Here is a 10,953-nt window from a genome sequence, read left to right on the forward strand (position 1 = left end):
AAAAACTGATTCAGCTGCAAGAATATTCTAAAGCCACCTGCAGGAGTATGGATATCACAGGGAGAAAAAAATCAGAGAAAAAAAACATGAAAGAACCACAAAAGCATGTATAAATAGAAGGTGAAGGATGGTGGAACTGAAGGTGAGGTACTCAGAGACTGAGAGGGAAAAAGCAATGCACCACAGGTCACACAAGGAAGGTGTGGGCTGCCTGCCTGGACAAAAATGAAGCACAGAAAGGCAGCTGGGGCCAGGAGCAATGCAAAAGGGAGAACTGCACTCAGCAGCCATATGAAAAGCTCAGAGGTGAACAAGGGCTTGGAGATGTGAAAACAGTGCAGGCAACGTTAACAGATGACCAGCGTCCTGAGAAGGAATGCTGTCTGATGAAGGGCAATCACAGAAGCCACATATTTGCATTTTGCTATCACAGCCATCTGAAGTACCACCACAGATATTTCTAAGCTACATATTTGTAGCTTGATTACCACCATTATTCACCACTACTGCTAAAATATAATATATGAATTTTAGTGCACAGGAACAAACTTTCAGTGACAGTATTTTTTATTTTTTTTAAGTAGGGTCAAACCACAAATGACAGGATGACCCAGGCCAGTTGTTGGTTATGCCATGATCAGCCCTCATGCCACTCCTGCACCCTGACAATGCCACCATTACAGCACGTGCTGATGTGGCACATAACACGTTGCTCACTGAAGTCCCCATTTGGTATTTAAAGGCTACATAAAATATCTGCAAAGCAAACCACCTCTTTGTTTTTTTTAGAATTGTCTATTACTGCAATTACATTATGCAAAGTATAGAAGCTAAATAATGTAAATACTAGATGAAGAAAACTCAGTGTTTGCCTCTGCAGCTGAGGACAGTCAAGAGTGATCAAGGCAATATAATCATGAAATAACAGGAGTGGGTTACTGCTTTAAAGTTCTATATTACATGTTTGAATATAACTCACTAATCATTGACTTGGAGATGTAAATCAATTTTCCTGCAATTCATTCATAGATAGATTTACCTATTCTGTTTAACAAGATAACAATTTGAAGACAATTTTAAAATCACTGATTGTGCAAGAGTATCCATTGCCTGGCCTACGTTAAGTACCCTTACAGCTTTCCCTTTGTATTTTATTATTTTTTTCTTACTTGCAGCTCCTTGATTCTGTAAACTTATTACACTGTGAGTATATGACAAGTCATGCCTTGAAACCAATATTTAAAAAGAAGTGATAAGCATAGTCACAAAAACGTTGCACAATTTTCCCAAATTTCCAAATATAAGTTAAAATATCTTATAAAATATGAAGTATCTTGTGTGAAATAAGTATACACAGCCCTTTCAAGGAGTAATATCACTATAACCTCCAACATCCCAAATTTCATGAAAGGCAGTTTGCTGTCAGATTCAGTGAAGGTCCTTAGTAAAGGGAGGAGTCCTAGGGCTAACAGAAGGAGAAAGTTTGCATAGCATCCACAAAGAGGGATCACAAAGTGTTGAGAAAGTTCAGTATACTACAGTGCTCTACTCAAGCTCCTCTAGAAAAAAGTATGTGGAAAAAAATCCACATAAATCTTTACAGGGGACTAACAGATCTTGAATCCAGACAGGAGAAGAAAATCATTCAGTCATATATGTCATTTCCTATATATTACTGGCCATGACACTAAACCAAAATACTCATATATTCAGCCCTTTCCCCTGTCATACACATTTTGGGTTTCCAATAACTGCTACAAATGACAAGAAAAAAACAAGTACAGCAATGCCTGAGGACCAGACACTGAGAATGGACTGATAGCATATCCTTATGCTTCAAACAGGCAGCCCATGCCTGCTCATAGGAAAGGCAAAAGACATCAAGATCATAGCTATTCTGTTGGAAGAAAACTCTCTCCTGAAACCAAAATATTTTTAGTATATTAATATGACAACCTATGCATCTTATAAAAAATAAGTTAGTATCCATGCTACCTCAAATCACAGTCCACTGAATCCAGTCACCCTATCAACATTGATAAACCTCTGGTTTGGTTTTTCAGAGAAACTCAATAACCTAAGTAGAAAAACTAGCAGAAGACATCTGCTAGTTTTTACCATTTTACCAACAACCATTTGAAGTTTTTGGGTGTGAAATTATCTTAATGGTGCTGCAGTACCACAAACATATGCTTAGCAAAACACATCACTGGCTCAGTGTTTAACACCATTTTAGTAATGGTCTAAGTTTGCCAGTGCAACTGGTTGTCCAATTTGGTAAGCACAGAGCATGCGTGGAAAGATTTCTAGTAAAATAAAGTTGCTAATCTTCTTATCCCCCACTTTTCTCCTTGGAGAGCGAGACCTACATCTCAAGCAGTGTGGAACAGCATGTTTTTTCTGCCTCATACCAGCAGTTGACACAGCCAGTACACATCTCATGATGGTGATGCTTCATGTCTTTATTTTCCTTCAGAAATAAAGATATTTCAACAACATGAACATCTGGACTAGAACAGTGTAATTGGAAAGCCCAGAGAAGATTTAATTTCTGCCTGGCTAGATGCTTCCCAGAATACTGTGATTAGTTTGTGATTGGTATCTCTCTGGGGAAACATATCATGTTTCATCTTCCTAACTCCTTTCATCCGACAGATTGAGTCACAGTCAAGAAATTACCCAATGATTAGTTGTTTCAGAACGTGATAGTTATTGCCTATGTAGGATTTCATCTACAGCTGAATTACATAAACCATTTCCTCTTGCCATCAAGCTTCCACTTACTCCTACTATTGAAAACAAAATATATATTATTCAAAGCACGGTTTTCTAAGAAGTTGAAACAGGAAGCCTACAAAACATGGTAGGAAATTTGACTATTCTCGATTTATTTATATACATATGATGATACAATAAGCATTAGTACAGTGTCTAAAAATATTATTAGCAAGATCTGTTTATATTCCCATGATTAATTTATGCAAGTGTAGTAATAATAATACAGCTACTTCTAGTAATATTTAACACACTGTGATAGCATGGCACCTTCTTCATATACATTCAGTGAAAAGAATTCTGGCTGTTGTGTTCACTCAATGAATCACCAACAGTTTGTCAAACCATCACTTTCACAACACTTTTTTCTTCCCACTGGCCTCCAAATGACACTTTTCTTCTACATTTATGTCTCCTTAAAATATCTACATAAAATCCATGTCCCACCTAACACTTGTCTTCCATTCCCTGAGTTCACGGTATGTCTCTTATATGACTTCTCACTTTTGTATGTATTGCCTTTGATATCTTGACTGTTTCTGATTTCCTCTGAGGAATGTCTGTACACTTCCCTTTGCTATCTAAGCTACTTCTGATTCAGACTTATCACCAAGTGAAAGCAGAAAGTTTGGAATATTGATAAACTCCTCAATCCACTACATTTTCTTATATTCACAATTGCCCAATGAGTAGCAGATATCACTGAGAGCTCTGTGAAATTTTTCAGTAGTTATGAAAGCACAACTTAATTCTGGTAATTCTATTTTTCTGCAGCTTTGTTCATACATGTTGCTAGGACATCATGGGGGAAGAATATTAGGAAAAAAAAATCTTATTAATTTAATTTTCTGACTTCCTCCTTGAAATCTCCACTGTTCAGAGATCAAGCTTGAGGCATTGTATAAGATTCATTAATCCTACTTTGCAAGCTTACATAGTGTGGAACCTTTATGTGGCTTTATCTTAGAAACACAAATATAATGGTCATGCCATGAATTTTTCTCTCTCAACTGTCATGCCATTATGAGACATGCTTTCACCCCTATCTCAATATCTTTGCAGGGGGGTTCAGACATTATTTCTTATTTGCTCACTCACTGTTACTCCTCTGTTGCTGCAGTCAGTAAGATTTGAGATTTGCCTCATCTTATGTCATCCCCCTCAACAATTCAAAGTCATTTCAGACTTCAAAAAGGAAAATATACTGAGGTTTTTTTCAGTCAATGACTATTGAAAAGATATATTTATATGCTCAGCTTGCTCAGCTGAAAAAATAAATCTGACTTTAAATTTCCAAATGATAAGGAATCAATTCCTATCTGTATCTTATTTTTTGTTAGTCAGAAATGCTGAACATCTCTATTGCATTGAGAACATAAATTGGTTGTCCTACAATATTTTTTCAGTCATTTAAGAGCATCTGTGATGCAAGCCACCTCCATTAACAGGCTGTTTAGTCACATGGGACAGATAATCTAAAATCAATTCTTTCATCTACCTCTCCTCTTTTCTACATTTCCATTAATTGCTAGAAAAAAGTTATATAATTCATCTATCTCATATGTTCTTTGCAGTAAGTCTTCTGTGGAATTCATCAGAGCACCGGAATGAGGGCTATCTGAGGTATCCTGTAAGATCAAAAATCAATCTGAACATTGAAAAAACACATCAAAACATGACCAAAAATCCCGTTGATTCCAGCTCAGCTGAGGCAAACAGACCTGACAGATAAGTAAAACTTATGGTAGGCTGCAGAACAGGGAGTCTGGGGAAGAGTATGCAACCAATCAAACCAATGGGCATCACAGACAGCCCAAAGCAAATGTGTAGGTATCTTTATTTAAGTAAAGGTCAAAGATTCTGGGAGATGTATGAGTAAATCATCATGGATTTTTCCTGGAATGGCATGAAAGAAGCCAACAAGAAACAACTTGCTCACTTTTTAATGGTGAATAGATTTTTCCATAGAGAAATATTGTGTTATTAACATATAAACGTTCTAGTCTACGCAGCCAAGTATTCAAACTACAGATGAAACTGGTGACAGCTAATGTAACAGATTTTTTTACATTCATCAAATAAGCCTGCACTGAGTTCAGATAACAGTATTTTAAAGACAAATCAAAAATAAGAAATATACAAATATATATAACTGAGCTCAGAAATTTTCAGACAAATCACAGAGATGTGTCTACTTCAATGCCTGGTTTTAGATGCTATTGTGAAAACAAAGATTCAAGATTTTCCTCTTAAGTGATTTAATGTCATAAACCATGGCAGAATTAAAAAAATTTCAGTTTTCCCTCATATAACTATGATGTTACTAATCAGATGATATATATGAAATAAGAGAAATATTTTGAAAAGAAAAATCCTACATTTCTAAAAAATTACTTTTCAGCAATCGGGAAGATGCTTTACTTACTATTAATATCACACATGCCTTGGGTACTATGAGTAACAGTTTTCAATTTTAAGCTGTGGGATTAAGCTTTAAGTGTTACAATCATAGATTCTGAGAGACCAGCCAAAATATCCTCTTATTTACCAATCAAAGTTATGCTTTCCTTTTTCCACAACACACTGCTCACAATGTTGTCATTTTAACAAATAGTAATTAAGACATTCTGTCCACATTTTCAGAAAAGAGAAAAACAGCAGATTGAACCATCCTGGTTCAAAGAAGAGTTTTAATGAAGTCTCATACTTCACTTAGACCATTTTTGAGGATGTGTCCATACACAAGAAACCTGGATACTGCTTGATGTTGGCTTCTCTTAAAAATGACATAGCTACCCACACAGCAACTTTAACTCGGTTAAACATGGCAGCCAAAATATTTATGCTGACAGACGCAGACAACTTTGGCTTTAGAGCAGTAGACCAGATTCTATTTGTTAAACACAGCTAGAATATTTTGGATTTTAAATATAGGATTTTAAAAACTTGGGCATGACTAATGCAATCAAAATGCCCATGTACTTGCCAAATTAACTCTGTTGGCCATCCGGTACTCAAACGACTTTCACAACGAAATGTCAAAAATAAAATCCAATGCCAAGACAAAAGTGTTAGAGAGTGTCAAAAAGCGAAACGCAATTAAAGTTCCTATTAATTATATTGTATGACTATTGTATTACGATTTCATTAAAGCTTTATAAATAGCACAGCAATCTGCAAGATCAAGAGAATTCCAATGCAAACATTGCACACCTGCTTAATCCTCTTTAAAGTAGGATTAGACATCTTTTGATGGACTCTTTTTGACAGATATCCTTAAAAAGTAGTGACACAGTTATGTTTTAGTAGAGGTTCAAACATATTTTATTAAGTTCTGGTACCAATCACAGGGAAATTTCTGTTTCAGTTCCACCTTCTTTCAGCTGGTATTGCTAGAGACTAACTGCAAGAGGGCTTTTCTGAAGAATTGAACTTACAGAAAAAAATGATGCAGTGTAGAAAAAACAGACATCTCCCTAAAACACCTTCTATTTCTTGACGCGTTTAAACTCACACATAGACCCATCAGAAAGCCTCAAGTTATAGGAATCCATATACAAGATAAGGTCTGGTGAATTGATTAGAACCGTGCTGAGAATTTCTGCAAGCAATAAGGGTCTGCAGAAGGTCAGCACATGTCTTAATCACTGCTTTAAGCTATCAGATGTAAATAGGAATCAGCAGCAGCATTAAGTATTAATTATCATTTAACTATATTATAATAATTATTTATATTATTTATTATTAATGATGATAAATTTATTGTTATATTAGTTTATTATTATATTATATTTATTATATAAGCAGGCTGTGTTCTCCATTGCATGCTGTAAGCCCAGACCACCAGTGAGCAAGAGGGCAGCTATTCCTCCAACAGCACTTATGTGGGGTAACCGTTACCTGGTTTCTCTGGTAATTCTAACAGAGGAGAAGGAATTATGCATTTTTTTTCATTGGGATGCTACTCATATTTTTGCCCTGATTTAATATGGAAAAGTAAAGCATGCCAATTATACATAACTTTTTGGATACATTTTTGTGCTTTACTGCAGAGATGGTTATTTTCTGCAGCCTTGAGGTCACAAATGAAGTGAGCATATACAGTAAAAAGCAAGTTCCTCCAAAGGGCAGCGTCCTCAGAGATTTTACAGATTGTTTCATTTGACAGTGCTAAGAAAAAAAAGCCTGCGCAAACAGCAAAACTACAAAGTTCACCCAAAAATAGTAAATCTACTGGGGGTTGGACCAGATGAATTCTAAAGGCCATTTCCAACCTCAACCACTCTGTAATTCCATGAAAAGAACTTGAAAGTGACATTTCCATACACTCAAGTCACAAATGCTACAAAAAACTTTTACTCCGGAAGTGTACAGTTAGTCCCAAATTTTTGGGGATTTGGATTAAAAGCTTGCCCCAAAATTATTTATGCACCCACAGACTTAACCCATATCTCAGTGACTGTCACAAATGCTACAAACATTCCCATTCCCATCTAGACTCTCCTTTGCCCAGACAACTTCCACAAGCACTTCAGCTAGAAATTCTACTCTGACTTTGCCATACATGCCTCCCTGGTGAAGGTGCAACATCCTGTGACCTGACATCATCTAGCTCTATTACCATTGCCCGTTTTACTGTATTTACTTTCCTCCCAAATCCTATCACTTTCACTTCCTCTGGAAATGGAAGCCCTTTGCTGAGTTGGGTATTACAACAATAGTCACGTATGCCTTATTTGCACAATGACATGGGCCAGGCCAATGCATTTAGAAGTTCCCAGGAGTGGATTAGTGCACAGATGGTGCACCATATCAATAGCTGTTGCTAGATCTCAAGTCTTTGAAAGCACCTGTACCGGTGCATCTACATCCATGAAGAAATTGAGCAAGATTTCACACTTCTACCTCCTCCTTCATTCATTTTCATTCCTGCATAAGGAATCTGCCCATCCTCCCATCCCTCTTCTTCAGCCTATCATCTTCCTCTCTCATTTGAACTGAAATGACAGGATTAGTTGGCATAATCGCAAACACTCCAGAGAATTCTACTTAGCATCAATTCAGCAACAGGCTTTTAAAACAGACATCAAGGTAAACACATTTTTTGAAATCTTGATTAAAGTCAGTTATGCAAATTGCCTTTCCAAATTTGTTATATACTCACTCTCAACACTCATTATCAAATAGCATTTAATCAAAAACTAAGCTAAAAAAAAAAAAAGTTGCTACCAAAAGAGTTGGATTTTTTCAAAAGACAATTTTAAATACATAAAAACCTATGCACACCTAATATTGTGCCTCTGAAGGTTGCTAGAAGTTGCTGTTATCCACTTTGAATTCCCAAACAGTAGTGTATTTCATGTCGAAAATCAGTTCAATACTTGAAAAATGCAAAAGCAGTAAGAGCAGATGCCCTCAGATTCTGCTTCGTCATTACTACTTTTTCCAGAGTGCACCTGTTGATTCTCTGACCTAATTACTGGAAAAAAATAAACTGGAGTTCATAGAAGCTGATAATAGGGTTATTCCTTTTTAGTTTAAAAAATACATCGATGAGTGAAAGCCTCAGAGCTGACAGTTCTAACAAAAAAAAATTTTAAATAGTAAGCCATATCACATTACCTTTCTATAGAATCTAAGAGTCAGAATATATATATATATTAAGAAAATATTTAATTTTTTAATAGCAATTTATCATCAAATCTGCAAAAAACCACAGTTCTACAATTTCACTGGTGCAGAATAGGTTCATCTTTAGAAATAATTCATTGCATTATGAAGATTCTCAGAAATGAGTGAGATGGGTTGAATAACTTTAAGAGAACACACAATGAATTTTACAAAACTTGTTCTCAGTATTTTTAGTTTTTTCAAGTTTTTTAAAATCCAAGAGAAAAAATACCAGTTTATATTAAATAATCCTTGAATTTGTTTTCAATATATAATCAGCAAATACACTGTTTTCATTAGCTGCAGAGATGCAGTACAGATGTTTATCAGAATTCAAAACAGTAGAATTAGGATGACCAAGCCAACAGATAAGAAATTTGGGGTGGTACCCTGGTAAAAACAAGTACTATCTTTCCAATGGAATAATCTGGTTTTGTTAGAGAAAATTTCATCCAGATATAGAAAATGAATTCGCCTCTCATTGCCTGCCATCACATCAACTCAATATACGAAGAATACTTCAGTATTTCATAAGAAATGTGAGAAGCAATAATGCTGGCAAAGCTTTATTCAAGATATAAGATAACATTATTACAGTACTGAATTAAATAGAAAATCAAGATAGTTTCTCCTTCCACTTCCTCCTAACTTCTAATCATTATAGCAGCTAAATCAATGGGAATAGGTATTTTGAGAGAAAGGAGAAAAGGAAAATTTTGCCCTCATGTTGAATAAATACAAGCAACTTGATATGTGCATTTCCTGCAGGGTATGAAAACAAGACATGGTTCACAGTGCCAACAGCTCCAAGTTAGAGCTTATTTTATTTTATTTTCTCTTATTTTCCCCACATCTTTGTCTCTATATCTAGTATTTTCTCTCTTGTGTTATATTTAAATTTTCAAATCCTGAAGAACAAGGGATTGTATTTTGTGTATCCAGTAACTAGACTAATGGCTCATCATACATTCACTTCCTTAGGATTATATCTAACAGACCTCAAAATCTGTCTACATATTGTGTGTAGTATTTCACAAATCTGTCTTCAGAAGGGGTTAGACTTCAAAACATGGAATTTTATTGGAAAGAATGAAGGATGGGGCTCTTGCTGCCTATCATCAGTAGACCACAGAAAAGAAGAATGGTTAGGACTTGCTTTAAACATCAACTGGTAAATATACTGTTAAACAGCTTCCCAGATGAAGCTACTGCCAGATTAGTGTTGCAAGGTAGTACAGACTAGTTTTCAGTGAACAACAGAAAATAAAGCGAGGATTTTTGTTTGTTCCCACTGTAAGAATCAACCTGTCACTTCCCCTGAGTTTTCTGGGAGCCCAAGATGTCACAGTGGAAATGGGGACAAAGATACAAGTGTGTGAAATGAGTGAATTGGCAAAGTCATTTAACAGATACATGAAAATCACATGAGGGTGTGATTCTTTATTTCTTTCTATGTCCACTTTAAATATCTATATATTTTTAAAATGCATTTATTTATTCCCACATTTCATTAGAGTAACTCTGCAATAATATTACAAAAATGATTCGGTGCTTATGTGTTGATACCATACTACCAACTCTATACATACAAAACCATGGAAGTTCATGGATAAGATCGAAGCATTTCAAAGTCATGTTCTGCTCCTACTAAGCAGCATCTCTGAGAACATCCATTTGCAAGATTGTTTCCTTTTCTATGCTATACTCAGAATTGATTTCCCATTTAGGTGCCTTGAGGACCTACTAGGCTTCTAGATACAGCACGATGAAAACATCTACAAAACAAACACCCTATTCACAAGACTTTAAAATTGGCCCAGAGAGAATGCTGATCTTTGGTGAACATGAATAGAATCTAACGAGAGGGCGTAAGGAAACAGTATGTCAATTTATAGCTCCTTGTTAAAGGAGTAGTGATTCATGGGGAAACCAGTTTCTCTTTCCTATCTGCAAAGTATTTGAAGCAATCACATACCAAAGCTATGTGCCTATTTTCCAGATGAGTTCTGAACATTGTCTTGCTTACTTTTGGGATAGGAAAAACTTAATTTGATAATTCAACCCAAGTGTTTTCTGCCCCTAGTTTATTACATCAAACAAGGATATCACTGTAATACCTTTCAAACACAACTGCAAATAAACACATACTGGACACCAGAAATGAGCAAGATAAAAGTGCTGTTTTCCACTATGATTCCTTATGACAATGCAAAGCAGCAAACAATAATATCTTCAAATTCATCTGCTGGGGAAAAAATAAAAAAAAGAAATCAAGATATAGAATAATTTTGAGGGATTTAAAATGAATGTCACTAGTTAAGAATTAATGAAATCCAGGAAACCAATCAATAATGTGCTTGAAAAAAAAGTTTACTCAACTTTTTACTGAGGGCTAGCAGAGGAGTATCAGAATTTTTGTTCACAAACAAAAAGTTTCAGAAATTATTTCAACAAGTAGCAGGAAAAAATACTAGTCATCTACTCCATAAAAGAAAGGCTTTGACTGGC

At 35.5% G+C, this 10,953-nt stretch overlaps 1 protein-coding gene across 1 annotated transcript in view; it reads right to left on the reverse strand.

Moving 5' to 3' along the window:
• NELL2 (neural EGFL like 2) overlaps positions 1-10,953 on the reverse strand; it is a 123,949-nt gene that overhangs the window by 82,499 nt on the left and 30,497 nt on the right. The window lies entirely within an intron of this gene.

Source organism: Meleagris gallopavo, chromosome 1, assembly GCF_000146605.3.
Source record: "Meleagris gallopavo isolate NT-WF06-2002-E0010 breed Aviagen turkey brand Nicholas breeding stock chromosome 1, Turkey_5.1, whole genome shotgun sequence".
Classification (NCBI taxonomy): domain Eukaryota; kingdom Metazoa; phylum Chordata; class Aves; order Galliformes; family Phasianidae; genus Meleagris; species Meleagris gallopavo.